Raw genomic sequence first — 12709 nt, 5'->3', positions numbered from 1 at the left:
ATGAGGGACTGCAAGCCCCTCGGGGTCGCTGCAAACAGCAAGACGTCATCTGCAAAGGCCGCAGCGTTGACTCTGCGACCGAGGATCCGAGCTCCGATGTGGGAGGGCAGTTGGCCTAAAACGTAGTCCACCGCAAAGTTGAACAGGAGGGGGGAGAGGGGATCGCCCTGGCGAACGCCCCGTGCTGGCTGCACAGACACGCCCACGCCGGCGCCGTCCGCTATCACTGTCGTGCTGCCCTCGTAGCACCGCTCGACATACTCGACAAAGCAATCCGGCAGGCCATGCGCCTTCAGCACGGGCCGAAGGGCAGCATGATCTACCGAATCGAATGCCTTGGATACGTCGATCGATGCCACAAAGACAGAGCGGCAGGAGCGAACTGCGTCGGTGAGAGCAGTGTCCAAGATGAAGGTATTTTCCAACATCCCATCCCGAGGGATGAATGCCCGCTGACGTTCGTCCACAGCACATGCGCGCATCAGGCGTGACGCGAGAACCTTGTGAAAGGTCCGCGCCAACACCGAGCAGACCGTAATGGGGCGAAAGTCAGCGGGGGATGTTGGTGCAGCCGTTTTCGGGAGAAGGGACGTCCGCGCGCGAAGCAGGCGTTCCGGAAGGGCGCGGGCCAGAAGGAAGAGATTCATCACTTTCACCAGGACTTCGTGCGGCAGGCGCCGCAACTCCGCTGGGGTAAGGCCGTCCGGCCCGGCTGCTGATCCCCTGGGCGGCAACGCGGCGGCGACCTCCTCATGTGTGACCGGCCCCCATATGCACTCGAGAGCGACAGGCTCTGAGTGCGGGAGGAGGCGGTCACGAATGAAGCCCGCGGTGGAGATGGGCTTCTTGGTGAAGAGGTCCGCCCAGAAGTCCAGCAGACCAGGGATGGCAGGTGGCGGCTGGAGCAGGGTGCCATCCAAGAGGCCGCGCACGCAACGCGCACGCGACCGTCGGAAGGCATCCTGCGTTCTCGCGTACTCCCAGCGGCGCCGCTTGCGCTTCTGCGTCGGCGGCGCGGCAGGCGGCCGCTTCGATGGTTGGCGCGGCCGCTGTGTCCTGGTGATTGATCTCTCCCCTCTGGACCCGACCGACGCAAGGGCATCCGGGAGCATGCCCAGGATGACATCGGGCGGCGTGCCCCGCCCCAGACCGATGACACGATCCAGGGCAGAGAAACGCTGGGCGGAAGCGGGTAGCCCCGCCAGATGCTCCCAGATGGCGGCGTCAGTCGGCCCCTCCGGCGGCGGCCCGGTGGTGTCGGCCGCGAAGTCCTCGGCTGCGTCGACGGGCGGCGCAGCGGCCTCGCCCGCGTCAGGCAGCGGGCTCGCCGCTCCCCGGCGGGACGCCGGCTCTTCCCCCCGACCGATCTCAAGCGCCTCCATGAATTGGCGGACAAGCTGCTTGTGGGCAGCTTGCCGCCGTCGGCACTTGATTGCCTCAAGCGTTCGGTCGGGGAACATCCTGATGAGCTCTTGATTTACAAAGAAGAACCGGGCGTCCCTCTCGAGGAACAGTTCGGCCTCTGCCTTGGCGAGCGACAGGACTTCTTCCTCCGTCCACCTCGCGCGATGCCTCTCCGTGACGATCTCCGCGTTGGCGGCCGCAAGATGTTGGCGGCGGCGATGGACCCCGAGACCGTTCTTGGTTGTAAAGCTGCGGTGGCACTCACTACAGGTATACATAGCTGCAAAAGTTACAAGATTTTCGGCACGGCCGGTTGGCCGGCTAGGTGCTGGGGGAGTTGGGGTGGCACCTTCAGCGGAAGGGCCACCACTTATTCTCTGCTTACTGCCCCCAACTAAAAAAGGGATAGTGCGAGGGGGGGCTGGTAACCCCCCCAAGCCCCTGGTGCGGTCTTCCACTCTGCGAAATCAGCGGGCCCACGAGAAGGGGAGAAGACCGCAGGAGAGGAGAGGCTAAGAGGGCTAGGCCCATGTATTGCGCATCACTCTCCCTGTAACTATAACCCAAGGAAGGCACCTCGCAGCAGCAGCACGACTACATCAAGACCGCACTTCGAGAAGCCAAGTCCGGATGCAGCCACACCGCCGCCACTTGGCCACCTTAAGAGAGTCATAGTTACTCCCGCCGTTTACCCGCGCTTGCTTGAATTTCTTCACGTTGACATTCAGAGCACTGGGCAGAAATCACATTGCGTCAACACCCGCTAGGGCCATCGCAATGCTTTGTTTTAATTAGACAGTCGGATTCCCCCAGTCCGTGCCAGTTCTGAGTTGATCGTTGAATGGCGGCCGAAGAGAATCCGCGCACCCGCGCGCCCCCGGAGGAGCACGCTAAGGCGGACGCGGCCTCGCAGCAAGGAAGATCCGTGGGAGGCCAAGGCACGGGACCGAGCTCGGATCCTGCACGCAGGTTGAAGCACCGGGGCGCGAACGCCGCGCAGGCGCGCGCATCCTGCACCGCCGGCCAGCACGAGGCCAACCAACGGCGAGAGCAGACCACGCCCGCGCTAAACGCCCGCACTTACCGGCACCCCTACGGCACTCACCTCGCCCAGGCCCGGCACGTTAGCGCTGACCCACTTCCCGACCAAGCCCGACACGCCCCGATCCTCAGAGCCAATCCTTATCCCGAAGTTACGGATCCAATTTGCCGACTTCCCTTACCTACATTATTCTATCGACTAGAGGCTCTTCACCTTGGAGACCTGCTGCGGATATGGGTACGAACCGGCGCGACACCTCCACGTGGCCCTCTCCCGGATTTTCAAGGTCCGAGGGGAAGATCGGGACACCGCCGCAACTGCGGTGCTCTTCGCGTTCCAAACCCTATCTCCCTGCTAGAGGATTCCAGGGAACTCGAACGCTCATGCAGAAAAGAAAACTCTTCCCCGATCTCCCGACGGCGTCTCCGGGTCCTTTTGGGTTACCCCGACGAGCATCTCTAAAAGAGGGGCCCGACTTGTATCGGTTCCGCTGCCGGGTTCCGGAATAGGAACCGGATTCCCTTTCGCCCAACGGGGGCCAGCACAAAGTGCATCATGCTATGACGGCCCCCATCAACATCGGATTTCTCCTAGGGCTTAGGATCGACTGACTCGTGTGCAACGGCTGTTCACACGAAACCCTTCTCCGCGTCAGCCCTCCAGGGCCTCGCTGGAGTATTTGCTACTACCACCAAGATCTGCACCGACGGCGGCTCCAGGCAGGCTCACGCCCAGACCCTTCTGCGCCCACCGCCGCGACCCTCCTACTCGTCAGGGCTTCGCGGCCGGCCGCAAGGACCGGCCATGACTGCCAGACTGACGGCCGAGTATAGGCACGACGCTTCAGCGCCATCCATTTTCAGGGCTAGTTGCTTCGGCAGGTGAGTTGTTACACACTCCTTAGCGGATTCCGACTTCCATGGCCACCGTCCTGCTGTCTTAAGCAACCAACGCCTTTCATGGTTTCCCATGAGCGTCGATTCGGGCGCCTTAACTCGGCGTTTGGTTCATCCCACAGCGCCAGTTCTGCTTACCAAAAGTGGCCCACTTGGCACTCCGATCCGAGTCGTTTGCTCGCGGCTTCAGCATATCAAGCAAGCCGGAGATCTCACCCATTTAAAGTTTGAGAATAGGTTGAGGTCGTTTCGGCCCCAAGGCCTCTAATCATTCGCTTTACCGGATGAGACTCGTACGAGCACCAGCTATCCTGAGGGAAACTTCGGAGGGAACCAGCTACTAGATGGTTCGATTAGTCTTTCGCCCCTATACCCAGCTCCGACGATCGATTTGCACGTCAGAATCGCTACGGACCTCCATCAGGGTTTCCCCTGACTTCGTCCTGGCCAGGCATAGTTCACCATCTTTCGGGTCCCAACGTGTACGCTCTAGGTGCGCCTCACCTCGCAATGAGGACGAGACGCCCCGGGAGTGCGGAGGCCGCCGCCCCGTGAAGGGCGGGGAAGCCCCATCCTCCCTCGGCCCGCGCAAGGCGAGACCTTCACTTTCATTACGCCTTTAGGTTTCGTACAGCCCAATGACTCGCGCACATGTTAGACTCCTTGGTCCGTGTTTCAAGACGGGTCGTGAAATTGTCCAAAGCTGAAGCGCCGCTGACGGGAGCGATTATTCCGCCCGAGAGCATCCCGAGCCAACAGCGGCGCGGGTCCGGGGCCGGGCCAGGTAGGTCCGTCATCCGGGAAGAACCGCGCGCGCTTGCCGGGAGCCCGAGCGCCCAAAGGGGCGAATCGACTCCTCCAGATATACCGCCGGGCAGCCAGCCAGGACACCGGGGCTCTGCCCAACAGACGCGAACCGAGGCCCGCGGAAGGACAGGCTGCGCACCCGGGCCGTAGGCCGGCACCCAGCGGGTCGCGACGTCCTACTAGGGGAGAAGTGCGGCCCACCGCACACCGGAACGGCCCCACCCCGCGGCGAGTGGAAAGGCAACCGGACACGACCCCGCCGCGGATTGCTCCGCGCGGGCGGCCGGCCCCATCTGCCGAGGGCGGAGGCCAGTGGCCGGATGGGCGTGAATCTCACCCGTTCGACCTTTCGGACTTCTCACGTTTACCCCAGAACGGTTTCACGTACTTTTGAACTCTCTCTTCAAAGTTCTTTTCAACTTTCCCTCACGGTACTTGTTCGCTATCGGTCTCGTGGTCATATTTAGTCTCAGATGGAGTTTACCACCCACTTGGAGCTGCACTCTCAAGCAACCCGACTCGAAGGAGAGGTCCCGCCGACGCTCGCACCGGCCGCTACGGGCCTGGCACCCTCTACGGGCCGTGGCCTCATTCAAGTTGGACTTGGGCTCGGCGCGAGGCGTCGGGGTAGTGGACCCTCCCAAACACCACATGCCACGACAGGCGGCAGCCTGCGGGGTTCGGTGCTGGACTCTTCCCTGTTCGCTCGCCGCTACTGGGGGAATCCTTGTTAGTTTCTTTTCCTCCGCTTAGTAATATGCTTAAATTCAGCGGGTAGTCTCGCCTGCTCTGAGGTCGTTGTACGAGGTGTCGCACGCCACACCGCCAGCCGGCTGTGCACGCTACCGAGTAAGTACCGGTATGCGAACCGCCAGGCGACGGGCGCGCATCGCACGTTTAAGGAGGCGCGGCCGGCCCCACAGGCGGCCGCGACGCTCCCAGGTCTGCGAAGCGGGGCAAACGCCGCGCGCTTCAGTATACGTAGCCGACCCTCAGCCAGACGTGGCCCGGGAACGGAATCCATGGACCGCAATGTGCGTTCGAAACGTCGATGTTCATGTGTCCTGCAGTTCACATGTCGACGCGCAATTTGCTGCGTTCTTCATCGACCCACGAGCCGAGTGATCCACCGTCCTGGGTGATCTTTTTCTTAGTTTCCACTGTCTCTTTCAAGACAGTTGCATAGGCGGGACGTAGGCGTGTGGCGGCCCCTGTTCAAGCGTTCTGTGTCCAACGGCCTCACGGCCGATGGGCGTCGTACGGCTCCACACCGGAGCGGACAGGCAGTCGGGCGAAAGTCATTCAAAACCGGCGCCAGGCGCCAGGTGCCGCAGGCCAGCCGCTCCAGCGCTTCAGCGCTCGTACCACACAACATTGGCGTTAGTTTTGAGAAGCACGCGTGGTTCCGCACGCGGCGCACGGCTACTGCGAGCCGTACAGGTAGCGTGTTGCGCGACACGACACGCACATCGAAAGACATGCAGTCTAGTCGGTAATGATCCTTCCGCAGGTTCACCTACGGAAACCTTGTTACGACTTTTACTTCCTCTAAATGATCAAGTTTGGTCATCTTTCCGGTAGCATCGGCAACGACAGAGTCAATGCCGCGTACCAGTCCGAAGACCTCACTAAATCATTCAATCGGTAGTAGCGACGGGCGGTGTGTACAAAGGGCAGGGACGTAATCAACGCGAGCTTATGACTCGCGCTTACTGGGAATTCCTCGTTCATGGGGAACAATTGCAAGCCCCAATCCCTAGCACGAAGGAGGTTCAGCGGGTTACCCCGACCTTTCGGCCTAGGAAGACACGCTGATTCCTTCAGTGTAGCGCGCCTGCGGCCCAGAACATCTAAGGGCATCACAGACCTGTTATTGCTCAATCTCGTGCGGCTAGAAGCCGCCTGTCCCTCTAAGAAGAAAAGTAATCGCTGACAGCACGAAGGATGTCACGCGACTAGTTAGCAGGCTAGAGTCTCGTTCGTTATCGGAATTAACCAGACAAATCGCTCCACCAACTAAGAACGGCCATGCACCACCACCCACCGAATCAAGAAAGAGCTATCAATCTGTCAATCCTTCCGGTGTCCGGGCCTGGTGAGGTTTCCCGTGTTGAGTCAAATTAAGCCGCAGGCTCCACTCCTGGTGGTGCCCTTCCGTCAATTCCTTTAAGTTTCAGCTTTGCAACCATACTTCCCCCGGAACCCAAAAGCTTTGGTTTCCCGGAGGCTGCCCGCCGAGTCATCGGAGGAACTGCGGCGGATCGCTGGCTGGCATCGTTTATGGTTAGAACTAGGGCGGTATCTGATCGCCTTCGAACCTCTAACTTTCGTTCTTGATTAATGAAAACATACTTGGCAAATGCTTTCGCTTCTGTTCGTCTTGCGACGATCCAAGAATTTCACCTCTAACGTCGCAATACGAACGCCCCCGCCTGTCCCTATTAATCATTACCTCGGGTTCCGAAAACCAACAAAATAGAACCGAGGTCCTATTCCATTATTCCATGCACACAGTATTCAGGCGGGCTTGCCTGCTTTAAGCACTCTAATTTGTTCAAAGTAAACGTGCCGGCCCACCGAGACACTCACTCAAGAGCACCCTGGTAGGATTGCAACGGGGTCCGCCTCGGGACGCACGAGCACGCACGAGGCGCGTCGCACGCCTTCAGCTCGCCCCACCGGCAGGACGTCCCACGATACATGCCAGTTAAACACCGACGGGCGGTGAACCAACAGCGTGGGACACAAATCCAACTACGAGCTTTTTAACCGCAACAACTTTAATATACGCTATTGGAGCTGGAATTACCGCGGCTGCTGGCACCAGACTTGCCCTCCAATAGATACTCGTTAAAGGATTTAAAGTGTACTCATTCCGATTACGGGGCCTCGGATGAGTCCCGTATCGTTATTTTTCGTCACTACCTCCCCGTGCCGGGAGTGGGTAATTTGCGCGCCTGCTGCCTTCCTTGGATGTGGTAGCCGTTTCTCAGGCTCCCTCTCCGGAATCGAACCCTGATTCCCCGTTACCCGTTACAACCATGGTAGGCGCAGAACCTACCATCGACAGTTGATAAGGCAGACATTTGAAAGATGCGTCGCCGGTACGAGGACCGTGCGATCAGCCCAAAGTTATTCAGAGTCACCAAGGCAAACGGACCGGACGAGCCGACCGATTGGTTTTGATCTAATAAAAGCGTCCCTTCCATCTCTGGTCGGGACTCTGTTTGCATGTATTAGCTCTAGAATTACCACAGTTATCCAAGTAACGTGGGTACGATCTAAGGAACCATAACTGATTTAATGAGCCATTCGCGGTTTCACCTTAATGCGGCTTGTACTGAGACATGCATGGCTTAATCTTTGAGACAAGCATATGACTACTGGCAGGATCAACCAGGGAGCTGCGTCAACTAGAGCTGAGCAGCCGGCCGCCCGGGAGTGTGTCCCGGGGGCCCGCGCGAACACGCAAGCGTCCGCTCAATTATTCTGCAAACAGGAGGAGGCTGAGCTCCCCTGCACCATACACCTCGAAACCCTCTCAGGTCCCGGCGGCGCGCAGCGCCGTCCTAAGTACTTGGTCGGGTTCGAGAGAGGCGCAATCGCCCGGAGTTTGGCGAGTAGACGCTTTAGGTGCGACCACCCGTGCTCCCAACTGAGCTTGCCGCTGCCGACAGAGGCCCGGGAGCGTGCTGTCGTGGCATTGCCGGCGGGAGACAACACGCGCCACCTACGGTGACCGGCAGCTCCAACGCCAGCGCCACAGAAGGACAAAAGCCCCACTTGGGTGCCGAAGCGAACTCTCCCAGCACAGCGCACGCGCCAACACGTCCGCACAGCTGCGATACAAACCACCTGCGAGAACCGCAGAGGCGACCGAGCAGCAGACGGCGTCGCGGCGCCGAGCGCCGGGCGGCGGCGCATCCTCAGCGCACACAGTCCTCAATCGGACCAGCACACTGCAGATGTCCACCGCGCTTCGCACCGGGCCCGCGAGGACCTACTTTGGCCGCACGGCGCCGCGTGCAGGGTGCGCCGGCGCGCAGCTGCGCCGCCTGCCGCCTCCGTCGGCCGGCGCGCCTGCCACTGGCCGCCCCCACCAGCCGGCTGTAGCGCGTGCGCCCACGCACCGCGCGGCCAGCACGCCGGGAGGCCCCCCCTCACCGGCCGGGGACGGTCCCACCCAGCCACCGCCGCGTATCGCTTCACACCCAGATGCCATTCACGTTCGTGGGCATGGTGGGTATCGCTGGAACAACCGGTTGGTAGCTCAACCGATCGTCGCCATCACTGATTCACCTCTAGCGAGAACAACCGCACCACAACGGTTTACCAGTTGTTCATTTGCGTAACGTCACCAGCAAACGTAGGCGTCCATCGCCATTTGCAAATTCAACGATTGTTGCATGCCTGTGTCAGGTGTCACGACACACTATGTCTGCCCACATACACGCAACAACATGTGCACGCTTCGCGAACACGTGGAAGGTGGCCCCCGTACGTATGCGATGTCCATTGCGCGAACGACTGTCAACCGGCCTCTGTCGCATGTCGCAGATGTGGAACGCAGTGCACCATGCTATCACGGTGTGTGAGAAGAGACGACTACGTCTGACAACACGCGCCACTACATCAACAGACGGCTCATGCTGATCGCCATCCAGGGCATACCACACTGCAATCCAGCTCTTATAGGGAGACGACACGTAGCTGAGTGCACAACATTTGGACCGCATGGTTCGCCGTTGTTGGCGCAGTCGTTGTACGGTCACATGTACCACGATGTATCATTCAGTACATGAGGACCAATGTGCAGTACAGTGTGTGATTTGGACGTACAACATCAGCGGACAGTTGACACAGGCCGTACCACAGCGTAGGCTAAGTGCTTCGCCATGCAAATGCCAATGAACAACTGCAAATGCCAATGAACAACTGCAAAGGGCATTGAGCATGTACGTCCTGCTGCCATCCACATTACAGTGTATAGCTGCAAGGTGTTTAACATGAAGCGATACACTGGGGACCGGGCAGTGCGAGTAGCAAACTATATTGCGGGGGTTGCAGTTAGGCAACACTACACTAATTTAACGCGTCGTATGACAATTACAGAGCAGGTTAAGGCCCAACGTGTGTTGGGTTAAGGCCCAACGTGTGTTGGGTTAAGGCCCAACGTGTGTTGGGTTAAGGCCCAACGTGTGTTGGGTTAAGGCCCAACGTGTGTTGGGTTAAGGCCCAACGTGTGTTGGGTTAAGGCCCAACGTGTGTTGGGTTAAGGCCCAACGTGTGTTGGGTTAAGGCCCAACGTGTGTTGGGTTAAGGCCCAACGTGTGTTGGGTTAAGGCCCAACGTGTGTTGGGTTAAGGCCCAACGTGTGTTGGGTTAAGGCCCAACGTGTGTTACGTTACGGCGCAACGTGGGTTACGTTACGGCGCAACGTGGGTTGCGTTACGGCGCAACGTAGGTTACGTTACGGCGCAACGTAGGTTACGTTAAGGCGCAACGTAGGTTACGTTAAGGCGCAACGTAGGTTACGTTAAGGCGCAACGTAGGTTACGTTAAGGCGCAACGTAGGTTACGTTAAGGCGCAACGTAGGTTACATTAAGGCGCAATATAGGTTACATTAAGGCGCAATATAGGTTACATTAAGGCGCAATATAGGTTACATTAAGGCGCAATATAGGTTACGTTAAGGCGCAATATAGGTTACGTTAAGGCGCAATATAGGTTACGTTAAGGCGCAATATAGGTTAGGTTAAGGCGCAATATAGGTTAGGTTAAGGCGCAATATAGGTTAGGTTAAGGCGCAATATAGGTTAGGTTAAGGCGCAATATAGGTTAGGTTAAGGCGCAATATAGGTTACGTTAAGGCGCAATATAGGTTACGTTAAGGCGCAATATAGGTTACGTTAAGGCGCAATATAGGTTAGGTTAAGGCGCAATATAGGTTAGGTTAAGGCGCAATATAGGTTAGGTTAAGGCGCAATATAGGTTACGTTAAGGCGCAATATAGGTTAGGTTAAGGCGCAATATAGGTTAGGTTAAGGCGCAATATAGGTTAGGTTAAGGCGCAATATAGGTTAGGTTAAGGCGCAATATAGGTTAGGTTAAGGCGCAATATAGGTTACGTTAAGGCGCAATATAGGTTAGGTTAAGGCGCAATATAGGTTAGGTTAAGGCGCAATATAGGTTACGTTAAGGCGCAATATAGGTTACGTTAAGGCGCAATACAGGTTACGTTAAGGCGCCATACAGGTTAGGTTAAGGCGCCATACAGGTTAGGTTAAGGCGCAATACAGGTTAGGTTAAGGCGCAATACAGGTTAGGTTAAGGCGCAATACAGGTTAGGTTAAGGCGCAATACAGGTTAGGTTAAGGCGCAATACAGGTTAGGTTAAGGCGCAATACAGGTTAGGTTAAGGCGCAATACAGGTTAGGTTAAGGCGCAATACAGGTTAGGTTAAGGCGCAATACAGGTTAGGTTAAGGCGCAATACAGGTTAGGTTAAGGCGCAATACAGGTTAGGTTAAGGCGCAATACAGGTTAGGTTAAGGCGCAATACAGGTTAGGTTAAGGCGCAATACAGGTTAGGTTAAGGCGCAATACAGGTTAGGTTAAGGCGCAATACAGGTTAGGTTAAGGCGCAATACAGGTTAGGTTAAGGCGCAATACAGGTTAGGTTAAGGCGCAATACAGGTTAGGTTAAGGTACGACATAGGTTAGGTTAAGGTACGACATAGGTTAGGTTAAGGTACGACATAGGTTAGGTTAAGGTACGACATAGGTTAGGTTACGGTACGACATAGGTTAGGTTACGGTACGACATAGGTTAGGTTACGGTACGACATAGGTTAGGTTACGGTACGACATAGGTTAGGTTACGGTACGACATAGGTTAGGTTACGGTACGACATAGGTTAGGTTACGGTACGACATAGGTTAGGTTACGGTACGACATAGGTTAGGTTACGGTACGACATAGGTTAGGTTACGGTACGACATAGGTTAGGTTACGGTACGACATAGGTTAGGTTACGGTACGACATAGGTTAGGTTACGGTACGACATAGGTTAGGTTACGGTACGACATAGGTTAGGTTACGGTACGACATAGGTTAGGTTACGGTACGACATAGGTTAGGTTACGGTACGACATAGGTTAGGTTACGGTACGACATAGGTTAGGTTACGGTACGACATAGGTTAGGTTACGGTACGACATAGGTTAGGTTACGGTACGACATAGGTTAGGTTACGGTACGACATAGGTTAGGTTACGGTACGACATAGGTTAGGTTACGGTACGACATAGGTTAGGTTACGGTACGATATAGGTTAGGTTACGGTACGATATAGGTTAGGTTACGGTACGATATAGGTTAGGTTACGGTACGATATAGGTTAGGTTACGGTACGATATAGGTTAGGTTACGGTACGATATAGGTTAGGTTACGGTACGATATAGGTTAGGTTACGGTACGATATAGGTTAGGTTACGGTACGATATAGGTTAGGTTACGGTACGATATAGGTTAGGTTAAGGTACACATTGTTGTAAGGAAAGGTTTAATGGGGGGCGGGGCGGCCGGTTTGTTGATTGTGATTATAGTAAGTGGATGCCTGCGGCATCATCTGATTTGCCACGTCAGGATGCACCTTTGGCTCATGACAGGCGGCGCTCTCATTCCATGCTTGTGGCAGACCTGTGTCTTTCATTCCTGCCATTGTTTGTGTGCTGTGAGAGGAGGCAGTATTGTGATGTTGGGTGCACCCCTGTGTAGGACATGTGTGGGTGTTGGTGGCTTGGCTGAGCAATGGTGGTTGTCGGGTGGGTGGGATATTCTGTTTTCTGAGTGGACCTCCCAGTCTGGTTATGACAGTGTGGATTGTCTAATGTGGCGGAGAGGATGCACTGGGTGTTGTTCCATGCTGGTGCTTACATATTGTCTGTGTGCGTGTTACAGGCAGAGAGTAGTGCGTGATAAGGGTGTGTGGCTGACGTGTGGTTGTGATTGTGAGCAGAGTCTTTCAGCATGTATACGGACAGTTGTATACATTATCTGTATTCTGATGGCTCTATCTATTACTAATCAGCGCCGTGTATACGTTTAATCCGGTTCCAGTCGAAACTGTTGTATCTCTGTACATTAGTGACACGGCGAGCCCGCTATGTAGTTACTCGTCTCGGCAGCTTCCACCGGTGTATGGCAAATGATTATAAGGAATCAGTCTAGTCGTCGATACCGATGGTGTGACGTCACATGTCTGGGGTGGGGGACGCTGCGCCCTTCCGGTGGGTCATGGCCTAGAAAGACTCTTCCCACGCAGGGGGGCGTGGACTGTCATTGACTCTTCCGAGTAATATACTTGCCGTACGTTTTTGCGACTGCGAGTGCAACGCTCACCGGTACCGACATGGATGGAGCGCCTCCTAGCTGACCGCTCAGCATCGGCATTCGTACAGAGAGCAACGCGATCGCGTCTCTAGCTCGTAACTGGTACAGCTCGCAGCTCATGTATAGGGACAGCGGGAATGTCGCATATTGGACGTACCTCTTC

The 12709-nt window shown here is 56.3% G+C and overlaps 2 non-coding genes across 2 annotated transcripts; both read right to left on the bottom strand.

Moving 5' to 3' along the window:
• Positions 1-5135: 5135 nt before the first annotated feature.
• Positions 5136-5290, bottom strand: LOC124572226. The gene has a single exon (XR_006971981.1). It is a non-coding gene; the product is annotated as a 5.8S ribosomal RNA (ribosomal RNA).
• A 352-nt stretch (positions 5291-5642) lies between these two features.
• On the bottom strand, positions 5643-7552 carry LOC124572268. The gene has a single exon (XR_006972019.1). It is a non-coding gene; the product is annotated as a small subunit ribosomal RNA (ribosomal RNA).
• Positions 7553-12709: the final 5157 nt, after the last annotated feature.

The sequence above is a fragment of the Schistocerca americana genome, unplaced genomic scaffold, assembly GCF_021461395.2.
Source record: "Schistocerca americana isolate TAMUIC-IGC-003095 unplaced genomic scaffold, iqSchAmer2.1 HiC_scaffold_179, whole genome shotgun sequence".
Lineage (NCBI taxonomy): Eukaryota > Metazoa > Arthropoda > Insecta > Orthoptera > Acrididae > Schistocerca > Schistocerca americana.
Note: the sequence above shows the minus strand (reverse complement) of the source record. Positions and strands in the feature narration are given on the sequence as shown.